The sequence below is a fragment of the Chaetura pelagica genome, unplaced genomic scaffold (genome assembly GCF_000747805.2).
Source record: "Chaetura pelagica isolate M959 unplaced genomic scaffold, ChaPel_1.0 scaffold642, whole genome shotgun sequence".
In the NCBI taxonomy this organism is placed as follows: Eukaryota; Metazoa; Chordata; class Aves; order Apodiformes; family Apodidae; genus Chaetura; species Chaetura pelagica.
In genome coordinates, this window is record NW_009952704.1 from 596,704 (window position 1) to 609,748 (window position 13,045).

A 13,045-nucleotide genomic window follows, 5' to 3' on the forward strand; every position below is an offset into this window, starting at 1 on the left:
GAATGCCTTAAGGGAAGGGGCCAAGTGGAGATCCCAAGTTCAGAGTCACCCAGAGGGAATGGCTGACACTGTTTCCAAAGCTCAAAATAAGTATTTTGACTACTAGACAAGATGTTTTATTAGCATCTCTCACCATCTCCTACTGAAGTTACTTCAGTTTGTATAGATTAAATTTTCATTGTAGCAGAGACTTCTGATGATCTGAACTTTCACTTAAAATGAGGAGAAACAGAAGAACTTCAGTCCTCTACACTTCTGTGAGACAGTGAACCACTGTAGGTTACAGCTAGTGTGAGAGCCTAGGGAGTGTGTTAGTGTGGACTGGGAATATTTTTTTGAAGTTCTGAACATTTGAGGGAATGGAAAATCTAGCTCTGTTTTGAAACAACACAGTCTCAAGTCATTCATTTTTCAGTGTTAGAATAGTTTCATTTGAATTTTGTATGTCATGGTTTAAATAATTTACAAGGGAATGTGTGTGTATATTTATATTTCTGTGTGTTTATATAGTTAATGTATCCTTTCCTTGTCTTAAAGCAATAGATGTGAATTCTCTTAAAATCTTTTAGTATCTGTTTACTACTGAAACGAGTGACATGAGGAGAAAAAAAAGGTCACTCCTTGGAGGTTCAAGGCACCATGTTTTCAATGTCTTCACAGTGTATCTCCTATAATTCCAGTAGCTAACTTACTTAACAGTCATGAAGAACAGGAAGGTTTGAATTAAACCTGTGCTCAGAAGAAAACATGAATTGATGACTGGAATATATCTCTGTCATTAACTAGAATTTATTTTTGTAACCTATATCAATTTTTCAAGCCTGTATACCTAAAGTTTATTTTTTTTGAACCAATATGTAGGCACCTAAATAGAAATTACTTCGGGGGGAAGAGGTGGGCTGAGACTATGAAGAGAATTGTAATAAATAATTTGGAGATTACCCTGGAAAGATGCATGAATTACAGAACCATGAGAAAGAAATAAGGGCTTTTTTAGAAGAGCTTCCTATTTTGCTGATGTTAGTAAGTCTTGATTCTGTCTTTGATCTATCTGTTAATCTCCTATAAAAATGGAACAAATTATAGGTGAGATTGTATGTAGCAGCAAGAGATATACTTGCAAGTCATAGCATTGGGTACTGCTTTGCAGATGCTTATGAGAAGCAGAATTGTTCTCCATTCCTTGTATTCTTGAGATATGAGTTAAGGCCAACTTTGAATTTAAAAGTTGTGCCCTTGCTCCTCTTTGAAATGTAGGAGTGAACTTCAGAGGAACTGCGAGTGAGAGTGTTCAGAAGCAGTGCTTGGCTTGTGCCAGGCAAGTGCACAAAGTGTGCCTTAGGAAGTAGCAGAGAGATACCAGCTGACCCTGTAGTACTGAGTAGATCTGTATCATTAATTTTTCAAACTGTCTACTGCCTGGCACTGTTGAGATTGCCAACATGGCAGCAAGACTCAGACCATTCCAAAATCCATTGTGCTACACTTTTTTTTATACACTGGGTGGAGTAATTTGTTTTCCGTCTTTTCTTCCTAGTTTAATATTCTGGATGATGAGAACTGTTTGTGCTCTGTGCCTGTACCTTTTTTTTTAATAGCAGCTTTGGTGTGAAAATGTGGATGTTGTCATTCAAGTAACTCAGTCATAGAATGTTTTGGGTTGGGAGGGACCTTTAAAGATCACCTAATTCCAAGTTCCCTATCTTCAGCAGTGAATCTTCCACTAGACCAGGTTACTCAAAGTCTCATCCAACCTGTCCTTGAAAACTTCTGGGGAGCAGACATCCACAGCTTCCCTGGGCAACCTGTTCCAGTGTCTCACCACCCTCATAGTTAATAATTTCTTCCTCATCTGTAATCTAAATCTACCCTCTTTTAGTTTAGGTACCATCATAAATTCATAAGAGCAGTAATCTATTACAGCATAAGCATTTATATTATAAGCCTCATATTGCAAGTATGTTTTGAATTGTAATAATTATTAATTATCAATTCTTATTGCCAATCTTGTTAGCTGTTATTTCTTCTGCCATTTTACTTCCTTCTTCTTGATTCTCGTTCTCCTTAGCAGTTTAGCATCACTGGCAAATCACTGTTATTATTAGAAAACTGTTGTTTTCTAATACCTGTGAATTCCAGCAGCTGAAAGATATAATTCCTGTGACTGATGTTGCATTCACCCTGCCAGTATTTCATAGAGCTAAAATGGGGCTGTCACTTCTTAAGTATTTTGCTGTAATACATACCTGAAATATGACCTACTAAAGTGAACTTCATCTGTTCACATTTTCTAGGGTCACAAGTAGAGAGAGTTAAGTATGAAGTATAAAACAAGAAGAAAAAAAGAAATAAAGGAATAAATAAAGATCATGATAAAAGGAAAAAAATGTTTTTTCTGTCTCAGACCAACATAACCAAGATAAGTATGATGTCTTTAGTTCTGCTGCCAGAGGCAGAACTAAATAAAAAACAAACTCTGTGGAGTCTGGAAACCAGCAACATCCTTGAACAATTTAAGCAAGGAGGGGCTACTTCATTAAACCTTGAAGTTCTGTCTTTTTAGTCCCTAGATTTATTTGTTCTTTTTCATTTTTCCTCCTAACTACATGTCTTTCCTTCTGGTAAATAGTAATAAAAGCAAAATCAAGTTAACCTTGCACAGAATTTGATTAAAGAATAGTGTTTGTGACTTGTTTGTTAGACACCAAGTTAGGCGGACGAGTGGATCAGATCTTTGTGGGAAATTTTTTGATAACAGCTTCCTTCCTGTACTGTCTACAAGAGAAAGTTTGATAATAGTATTTACATAGAGTAAGAAACTGAACTTCCATTTATTTATTTATTTGTTTGTTTTGTTCCGATTCAGAAGGAGTCAGGCTATGAACCCCAATGCCTCCTTCCAAATATTCTCAAATGTGGCTTTTAGTACCAGACTTGTTTCTCTGAGAGCGGTGAGTTGTTTGGTGGCTATGAACACTACATTTTTAGGCCTGGATTTCATAAGTACTTATTTATTTATTTATTTATTTTTAAATAAAGTGACATTAGGAGATGTAGCAAATGCTTCAAGTTTTATTTAGCTTAAATATGTGTATCAGATTCACCCATACTTAGGAATTATAGTCACTGTGGCACACACACAGTTAGGACTAGTATGAATTGTAATTTTGCCTTCAAATTCAGAATCTTTGCCCCAGTGTTATAATTTAATTCTGTTCAGACCATTGATTTTAACTTTCACTCCAGCTCTTTTTATTTTTGGACTTCATACACACAGCTTGGCATAAGAAGAAAACACATCCTTGAGTTCTTGAAAGGCTGCCAAGATAACACTGTGGTACATGGGATATGAAAGTGTGTTTGTGTAATATACTACCGTTTATCAGGGCTTATTAACTTGAGATGGAGTTGAGAGTAGTGAATTTTATACCACTGATTCATAGAAGAAACACTACAGGCCCATCAAGCCCTATTCCTATGTTTCACAGAGATTTTGTAATACACCTAAAAACATTTCCTGGATTTATTACAGAAAAGGTTTGCTAATGTTCATAGTCCTTAATTAACTAATTAAAAAAACCCCAAACCAACTAACCAAGCATGTATTTGAGTCTACCACCCATTGCACTTTTTTTCAGTGTTCAGCTATCTGGAAACAATAATTCTGAAATGGAGGCAATACCCAATTCTGTAATGTCAGAAGGAAGGGAAGAGGCTGGTGATTTGAAAGGACGTTGTTATAATTTAAGTGTTGGGCCAATCATTAGTTGTCTTGACTGTGAATATTAAGCAAAGAAAAATCACGCCAAATAATATCTCCCTGTATTATTTCTTTAGTGTATATATGGATTTCACTCTTGAGCAAACAACTTTTGTGTTGACAGATAATGTTTACTGAATATAACCACAAAAAAGCACTATAAGCAGAGTTATTTAACAACTTTTTATTTACACTTAATAATCACAATGTTTTGCTGGTGGAATTTTCACTTATAGAAATCAGTTCATAATTTCCCTTGCCTTGTTTGCTTACTGTCATAGTAGGAATGTAGTTTGCTTAGAGCATAATTACTTGTCTATCTAAGCCCAGGATGAGAACAAGAAAGGGATGCTCTCTCTCATGGGACAGTAATGAGGGCTGTGTTGCTCTTCAGCACTTGTGCCCGTCTGTTCATTGAAGAATATTAGCTCTCCCCAGTTTTCTACCTTCTGAATTGGTGTAAACTAACAGAAGGTGTAGCTTGCTTCTATAGGAACAACTTGAGTGGGGAGAGGCTGGAAGTTGAATTTGCTAGGACATCCATATGTAAGAGTATGTGTGCCTTGAGCTGAGTTAAATATTGATAGCTGATACAGTCTGATTGTTGAGTAGGTTTGTTTTCTGAATGTAGGTCTCCTTGGGAAAACACAAAACTATGAACAGGTGTCCAAAAAAAAAAAAAGTAAACCAATGAGAATTTCCTAATGTTTTTTCAGACTAGTAATGAACTACTTAGAAAATTGCAAAAATACCTAGTAATAGCAAATCAGAAGTAATAAAATTATTTTTAAAATGCCAAATATAATAAGACTATCCCATGAATCTTGTTAACAGAAGATTCAGCAGATGCTTCTTTTTGGTGTAACAGCCCTTCATTGTTTTCAGGATTAATGTAACTTGAATAAATTAATTATCAGCATTCTCTGTTGCATTTACAGTTTAAGTAAAGGTCAAGGTGTGAAAAAACAATGTATTTAAATCTAAATATTATTTTGGGGATAGAAAGTAGAAAGAAAAGGCTAAAAAAAGCAAAAATTAAATATGTAAATTATTTTTTCCTGCCACTCTTGATGCCATGACTGTGGTGTGTTGACACTGGCTGGAGGCCAGGTGCCCACCAAAGCCACCCTGTCACTCTGCTCCGCAGCTGGACCAGGGAGAGAACATAGAACAAAAGGTTTGTGGGTGGTGATAAGGGCAGGGAGAGATCACTCACCAGTTATTGTCGTGAGCAAAATGGACTCGACTTGAGGAAATTAGTTCAAATCAAAGTAGGATAGTGAGAAATAAAACAAAATCTTAAAAGACCTTTCCCCCACCCCTCCCTTCTTCCCAGGCTCAACTTCACTCCTGACTTCTCTGCCTTCTCCCCCACAGCAGCATGGGGAATGGGGAGCGGAGCTGTGGACAGTTCATCACATGTTGTCTCAGCAGCTCCTTCCTCCTCAATGAAAGACTCCTCACATTCTTCCTCAGCCTCTAGCATAGGGTCCATTCCACAAGAGACAGTTCTCCATAAACTTCTCCAATGTGACTCCTTCCCACAAGTTGCAGTCCTTCGTGAACTGCTCCAGCCTGTGTCCTTTACATGAGGTGCAGTCCCTGAGGAACTGCATGCATGGAGTTCCCTGAGGAATGCTCCACGATGGGTCCCACACAGGGTCACAAGTCCTGCCAGCAAACCTGCTCCAGCATGGACTCCTTTCTTCACAGGTCCAACAAGAGCTCCCCACAGGGTTACAGCCTCCTTTGGGCATCCACCTGCTCTGGCTTGGGGTCCTTCATGGCCTGCAGGTAGAGGTCTGCTCCACCATGGACCTCCATGGGCTTCAGGGGGAGAGCCTGCCTCCCCATGGCCTTCACAATGGACAGCAGGGGAATCTCTGCTCCAGTGCCACAAGCACCTCCTCTCTCTCCTTCTTCACTGACCTTGATTTCTCTGGAGCTGTTTCTCTCACATATTCTCACTCCTCTCTCTAGCTGTACTATTCTGCTGTGTAGATTTCCCCCCCCTCTTCTTAACTGTGTTATCCCAGAGGTGCCACCACTGTCACTGTTTGGCTTGGCTTTGGCCAGTGGTGGGTCCATCTTGGAGCCTGCTGGTACTGCCTGTCAGACACAGGGGAAGCTTCTAGCAGTGTCTCACAGAAGCCAACCCTGTAGCCTCCCTGCTACCAAAACCTGGCCATGCAAACTCAGTACAATGACTGTATCTCCCCTAGATCTAACTGCATTATGGTAAGGGAAAAACATTTTTTCCTCTTTCAGTTAGTGTACATTTCTCTGTGTTTTGTCAGCCCATAGCTTCAAATTCAACATCTTTTTCTCCAGCACCACTGAGTTTAAGTCTATGAGCATGCAGAATAAAACATTCAATTTGAGATGAAGAGGGACAATGGATATTTTCCCATCCCTTTTTACTTTCTCAGAAAAGTCTACTCTTGTATCAGTTGTTTTTTTTCAGTTAGGGAGAATGACAGGAAAGGAATTTCAATCTGGATCTTGAACACCTCAGTAGTTAGTATAATCACTGAGTCATTCTCAATTTCTGCTTTTGACTACTAATTTAGCAACTAGTTAGGGACAGAGAAGGGAGAAGAGGAAGAGACTCATTCCTTAATGGTCGATGATAGATTTGAGAATGCAATGTTAAGAGGATCAGTGTTCAAATCTCTGCACAGACCAATTCTGGCAGAGACTTGAAACTAAATCTTCAGTCTCCTAGGTGAGTGCCCTAACTTAGTACCCTATTCAGCATATTACTCTTTTTATGGTTTTAAGCAGAAATGCCATTCTGAACCCTTCAAACCTTTTCCAGTCAAAATTTTTAATACGATCCTTTGGATAAGTCTAAATTAATCTATGTTCTCTAAATTAAAAATATCACCAGCAAATTCCCCTAACTCGTTTAAATTTCTTTCCTAGTAATGGCAAAGTGTCTTTTGCAATAAAGCAAAATCTATGTGGAACAAAACCATGTCCATTGATTGGTGTCTGTCATTTTGAGGTTGTTTAAGAGCTAGTTTTTAATTAATGCTGAGAACACAAGTCTGATAAGTGAATATTTTGGTATGGAAATTTCTTGGTGTAATGCTTGATTGCAGCTCCCAAGTAACTTTGCAGTTCAGTGCTTCACTGATACTTGAGACTCTCCAAGGCATCTACAGATACCTGATACTAAAAATTAAGTTACTGCTGTAGTTTTATCAATTACTTCTACAGCTTCACTGCTTCAGAACATACCAGGAATGTATGGAATGCTTCCAGGGTGCTGGGATCTTCCTTGATACGAGGCAGTTTAATTCTCCAGCATAAGATATGTGTATAGCTTCTTTTCCATACTGTCTCTTCAGACTTGAACAATTTTTTTCTTTTAGGGGAGTTTCTCATTGTTATTCACAATTAATAGCTTTAATACTCAGGAAGCTAATTGCTTGAGTTCTCCTTCTACGTAATGAAGAAAAATATGTTTTTATAAGAAATTCCTTCAGAGTATCCTCCCCTATGAAGGATTGAGTCTTCTCAGGCTCCCTCTGTTGACGGGAAAGAAAATTTCTCTTGAGAATGAGGGAGCAAAAGGAGAAGCTTTGTTTCATTGGTGCAAGAAATTCAGGTGCAGTTCCATAGGAAGAAGAAATGGCACTGCTTTTAGAGATTTCCTACTGAGCTGTTTTGCACTTCATCTGTAACAGCAAATGGAAGATTGCATGGCTGGGTATTATTTTTTGTGTTGTGCTGCATCAAAATTTATCTTGTCTTTGTCCAGAAATTAGACAAAAAGTGGTACATGAATTTCACTGAATTGGATCATTAGATTCCTGTTGCTGGCTTGGCTTGTTTTGGCTTTGTTGTTATTTTTTTCTAAGATGACTGTTTAATTCACTGAAAATTGACTAACAGAAACTTTCATGCCAAGCGCTGGGGTTTTCTTGTTAGATAAATACAAAGCAAAAGCAAGAACAAAAAGGAATTTGTATTCAAGATGTAGGACTTAGGTAGTTTACACTATTAAAAATATGCATTAATTTAAAAATCATATTGATATCCTGGCATCTTTCTCTTTTCATCATATAGAAAGTAGCATTGATGTCTAACCTTTGTATGTTTTCCCTCTTAATAACCTTGAAGATTGTCCATCTCTAATTCTGAACAGATTTAGGTATTTTTATGTGGTTTATAAATCTCATGCTTGCTGACATAGGACAGTTTTGTTTTCCTTAATTCTCTATTTTAATTTTTATTCCTGGGTTAGGATGGTTTATCCAGCTTCCACAACTTTGAAACATGAAGTCGTCCTCTTAAAGTGGGAAAAATTGTAAAGCTATGAATAGGTGGTAAAAATACTGTTCTTCACATGTCCATTATTTGAAGTTGTATTCTCATAGGATTTGGGAATAAAATTAGAAGGGAAGGAACACTGGCCTTATTTATATTTTCAGTTCTTAATGTTTTTTGTACAAAAGAAGTACTTGCATGATCTTGACAGAAGCTGCTTTTTCAAAAGTAACAAATTTCATCTCTTCAATTCAACAGAGACAAGGTTCTTTAGAGCTCTCTTTGTTGTAAATGTCACTTTTCCTTCTTTATGCCTCATGAGACATGTTCTGACCATTAACACAGATAAAATTGCATGCTTGTCTCCAAAATAACAAGGAATTTTGGGAAACGAAAAGAATGTAACAAATGAGTTCCAGAATAAAAAGAAAAATTATTAGGTCTCTGAAAATCTGAACTTAGTTATGGCCAGAGAATGCACTTGTAAACTTATACACTTCTCAGAAATGGATGTACTTGTCAAAAAGTGTCTTGTGAAGTTTTGCATCACTTGCTGCAGTGTAAAGGAGAGCAAAATCTAAGACCTACTGCGTTCTGTTGGTTGACACAGAACTTGGCATTGTGTATTTTTATTAATTGTATCAATTTTACTTAATCAGTCCTTAAAAATTACTGCTATTTCCTTGTCCTTGATTGACTTTTGCCTAAGCATTTGGTGACTAAGTATACAGGGTCTTTTTTTTTTTTTTTTTTTCTTTAATATTCCAACAGGAATTTCTGTGAAAGTTACAAGGTTTCTCATCTTTATATGTGGACTGAATAAATCACTGTTGTGATACATCTGCAGAGCATGATTATTCCAGAAATTTCGTGCCAGATTAGTAGTTGCTCCTTATTGTATGACCATACCCAGAGGAAAATATTTGGAAATATTAGCTCTTTTAGTACTGTGCTTTTGAAAAGGGCTGATTTTTGAAAAGTAGAGTTGCAAAAGACATGACTGTGCTTATTTCTGACATAAACCCATCAGTAAGGAGAATGGTTTTACATTAATGTTAGAGATCCATATTTATAGGCTTTCAGTTTATGCATAACTAGGCTTATGCATCAAAAACCACAAAATGTTAAATACCAGATTAGCCAACAACATACATAGATGGATTAATTTTGTTTCTTGGTGGGATTTCTCTTGTAATTGTAAAACAGTGCATATGCTTCTGTGAGCATCCCTGGCAGGCTGCATGCTACTGTTTCATACAGAAGAATTCTACTGTTGTGTCCAGAAAAGTGTCTGATCCTCTGTGTTGTAAACACAAAGTAGCAGTGTATATCAAAATAAGCCAGGCTGAATGCAGTATTAAACTGTGCTGTTGTCAGAGGTCCTCGTTAGCATCAATGCTTTGGTTTCTTTTATCTCAACTGTATTATGCCAAAGAATCATAATGTAAAAATGGCATATTTAGTAAATGTAATTTGGGTATGGTACATTCCTATAATTTTCTTATTTCAATGGATTTAGTGTACAAAAAATCAAGCCTCCATATTATCTCCCGTTACTTACTTGACTTGTGTTCATAGGTTGTATGCAACCTTAAGAAGGAGAGACCTTTTACTGTCAAAGTCTAATCACTCTGATTATACTGAATGTGTGGTAGTACTGTGGTATATAGGTTGAATTACAGCATATCTGTAAACACAGCATTTAGTGTATTTTCTTCTGGATTATTAGATCCATGAGTAGGAGGCGTCCCAAATCAGTAACTTCTTATCACAGCTACTATCTCTTTTGCTATCTGAATGTAATTAAAATGCTGTAGTTTGCCTACGCTGTTCTAAATTCTAATCCACTTAAAGGAAGAAAAATGGCAGCTTTAGCCATAGTATCTCACCAAGATTCAGACTCCCACTTTGCTAAGTCACACCCACTTACCTAACTGGCTTTAAAAAATACTTCAACTGGTTTCTTTTGTGAGCGCATGACCCTTCAAAATTAGAATGAAAAGTTTAATGGCCTAAATACAGTGCAGTCCTATTTGAAAAGCCTGATTTATCTTCTGTGGTTCTTTTTTTATATACTAGTATTTCCTTGTTATGCCCTTGGTATTTCATAGCTGTCCTTTTCAAGCACTGAAGCAATTAGTTTTGAGAAGGCTGATTCTTCAGGGTCCAGTGCTTTCCTGCCTTTCATTTGCTGAAGCTGTACATTTTAATGAAGTTGTTTCATCTGTGTTGCCAAACACTAGAATTTTGCTGCTTCAATTCTAATTATCTCTGCTGGCAAATGCTATGTTTTATTAAAGCTGTCAAGTGCACTGTTCATTAAATGTCCACAGTCTGTGACACTGTGCACACAAATTAGATCAGCTTTACTCCTTGATAGATTGTGACGAAGTTAAGTATTTTTATAAAAACCTCTAAAATAGACTCTAACAGCAATCAGTGATGACTTGGATAAGTAAAGCATACCTGTGGCTTCTTGAAACCTAGTATCTTGTCAAAAACCACCTATGATACATACGTTAAAACTCTAGTAGCGCAGCTGGGTATAATATTTGTAGGATTATTTTATTCATCAACAGAGCATTTTCCTTCTTTGAGAAACCTACGTTATATCTTGAATTCTAGTTTTTATGAGTTTAGGGTAAGATAAGTTTTGTTATCTGTTGATATAAGTAAAAGAATCAGGGCTAGTTTTTCAGTGGAGGGTTGTATAGTATATTTGATCATTAAAAGCAAAGATGGCTTCATTTTAATGTTACTAGCCTGGTGAAAGCAAAAGATTGCTATTGTAAACAACTACCAGCTTGTCTTGTAATTGCATATCCCAAAAGGGAATTTCACTAGAAGATGTTTACTTCAAATATCTGGGGCAGTAACAGAAATATTATACTTGGAAAGAAAATATTAGTCAGTTATCATTTTGGCACTTCTGGAATTTTTTATTATCTTCAAAAACACAAATAGTCTTACTATTTAATGTATTGTTTTCTAAATGTTCTTTAGAAGACTTAATGAGATATTATGATGACAGACCACCAGATAAATAAGTTGTTGATCTTTTGAAAAAATGTCTTTCTCACCCTTTAACTATCTGTAGGAAATAATTTCAAATTTATTTTTAGAACCATGGCTCTATGGTATGTCTTTTCTGTATTGGCTACCCTGTCTTTTGAAGAATGTAGTGTTTATACTTTCCAGCGCTGCTTATAAATTTATCAGGCTGTATGATAAACCTTCAGTGGAACAGATAGTTATTGTACTCTTTGTAGAAATAGTAAATGACATAACAAAGCACTATCTAAAGTAAACAGAATTTGTGGGGTCTTGGATATAAACCCTTTTTTAAGGTTTCATAGGAAACTACAGTCCTTCAAAAGACTGTGAGACACTTTTCCTTGTGTCTCCTCTTTATGATCCACTTTCAAGAGCTTTAGTACAAGTAGAAAATTCACACAGGATGAAGTTGAAGAGGAGGCTGCGTATGTTTATATATTGCTTGATCTGTTAATGTGTTATTCCTTATCATGTATATTTCATGGTATTTACAGGGAAGAATAGCATTTAGTTTTATTTTTTGAATGCAGAAGCAGAAATTATTGTTCTCATAGCAGCCGTCTGAGCATCTGCCTGTCAAAACCTTCCCTTCAGTAGTTAAATGTTTAAAGAAAAACATTTGTCCTTCACATAACATTACCCTGTATACCACTGTAACAGAGGACTCTCCAAAGTGGCATTGAAGATGCATTTCATAGTTTCTTTAATTGTATCAGACTAGTCAAGAAATAAAATTCAGGAGTGTCTCACTAGAGAATTTCTTGCAACCCGTTATGTGATGTTTCCAGGCAGGGATTGAAATAGTGTGGCTTATCCTAAATGCAGTCCTGATGACTTATTCCTGTCCCCAAAAGTGGCTTATAAACTAGAGCTAGCACTCTGAGTGCCATTCATACATTGACTTGAACTGAATTCTTGGAAGAATAATAAAATATGTTCTTGTGATTGCTGCTGGCTAACAGTCAAGCAGTCTTGTCGTGCAAGACAAGACGCTATGGTATTTAGATGGTCAATAAGATTATTCCAAAGAAGGATAGACTGCTCCTGTTGTTTTCAGGCATGCATCTGAGTCAGAGTGTCATAAAAACCTCAGCAAAGAGATGTAGAAAATAAACTGTTCCTCTCTATCATTGCTCATCTCCTAAAACAACTTTGAGAGTGTTCCTTTGACTATATTCAAGGGCTGAAGTAATTTTTCTCATCTGAAATACTTAACCTAACTTCAGGCATAATCTATTTTCTTATTCTACTTAAAATTTAACTTTTTTCAAAGGCCTGCTGTCATACAGGAGATGGATCAGAATAGATGGCCTGTTCTGTGGCAGTGAAGAAACTGAGTGGTCAGTGTATTGAGAAATGTGATGGGAAAGGGAAGCATGGAAGTCATATAGGTGCATGTGAAAAGTCTACAATATGTGAAACATGACAGTTTTTTCTTTTTTCTTAATATTGTTATTTTTGCTTTGGATATATGTTCCTATTTGGCTGAAGAACTGGTCAAGATATTTCCTGAACCATCTAGGGACATTTGAAATGTATACAGGTTAATATTTATATCTAGACTCAGATTTGGAATAGCTTCTTCTATTTTGGCTTCTTGGAAGTTACCTGAGTTATTACTGTCACTAGTGTAAATAAGTGTTTTTATCGCACTACTTTATCCACCCATATCAGGTTGAGTGTTGTCTACAAGAGAGGAAAATCAATTTCTTTCTAAACCCTTACACCTTACCTTTATCAGTATAGTCTCAGAAAAAATTTGGAAAACCACAAAAGCAGTCATCAAGTTTAAGAAAGGCATCATAAGAGTGATGCAATTTGAGATAGAAATAGGACTTTAATGTGCATGTGAAATTAGTTTTATACTTCCAAAAGTATGTAAACAAAACCAACAAATTTATTTTAAGACTTAAATGTGTGTTATAAAGCTGAAAGTGAAAAGAACAATGAAAGAAA

The 13,045-nt window shown here is 36.4% G+C and overlaps 1 protein-coding gene across 1 annotated transcript in view; it reads left to right on the forward strand.

Annotated features, from left to right (window-relative positions):
- ULK4 (unc-51 like kinase 4) overlaps positions 1-13,045 on the forward strand; it is a 219,221-nt gene that overhangs the window by 117,483 nt on the left and 88,693 nt on the right. The gene's annotated exons all lie outside the window — the stretch shown is intronic.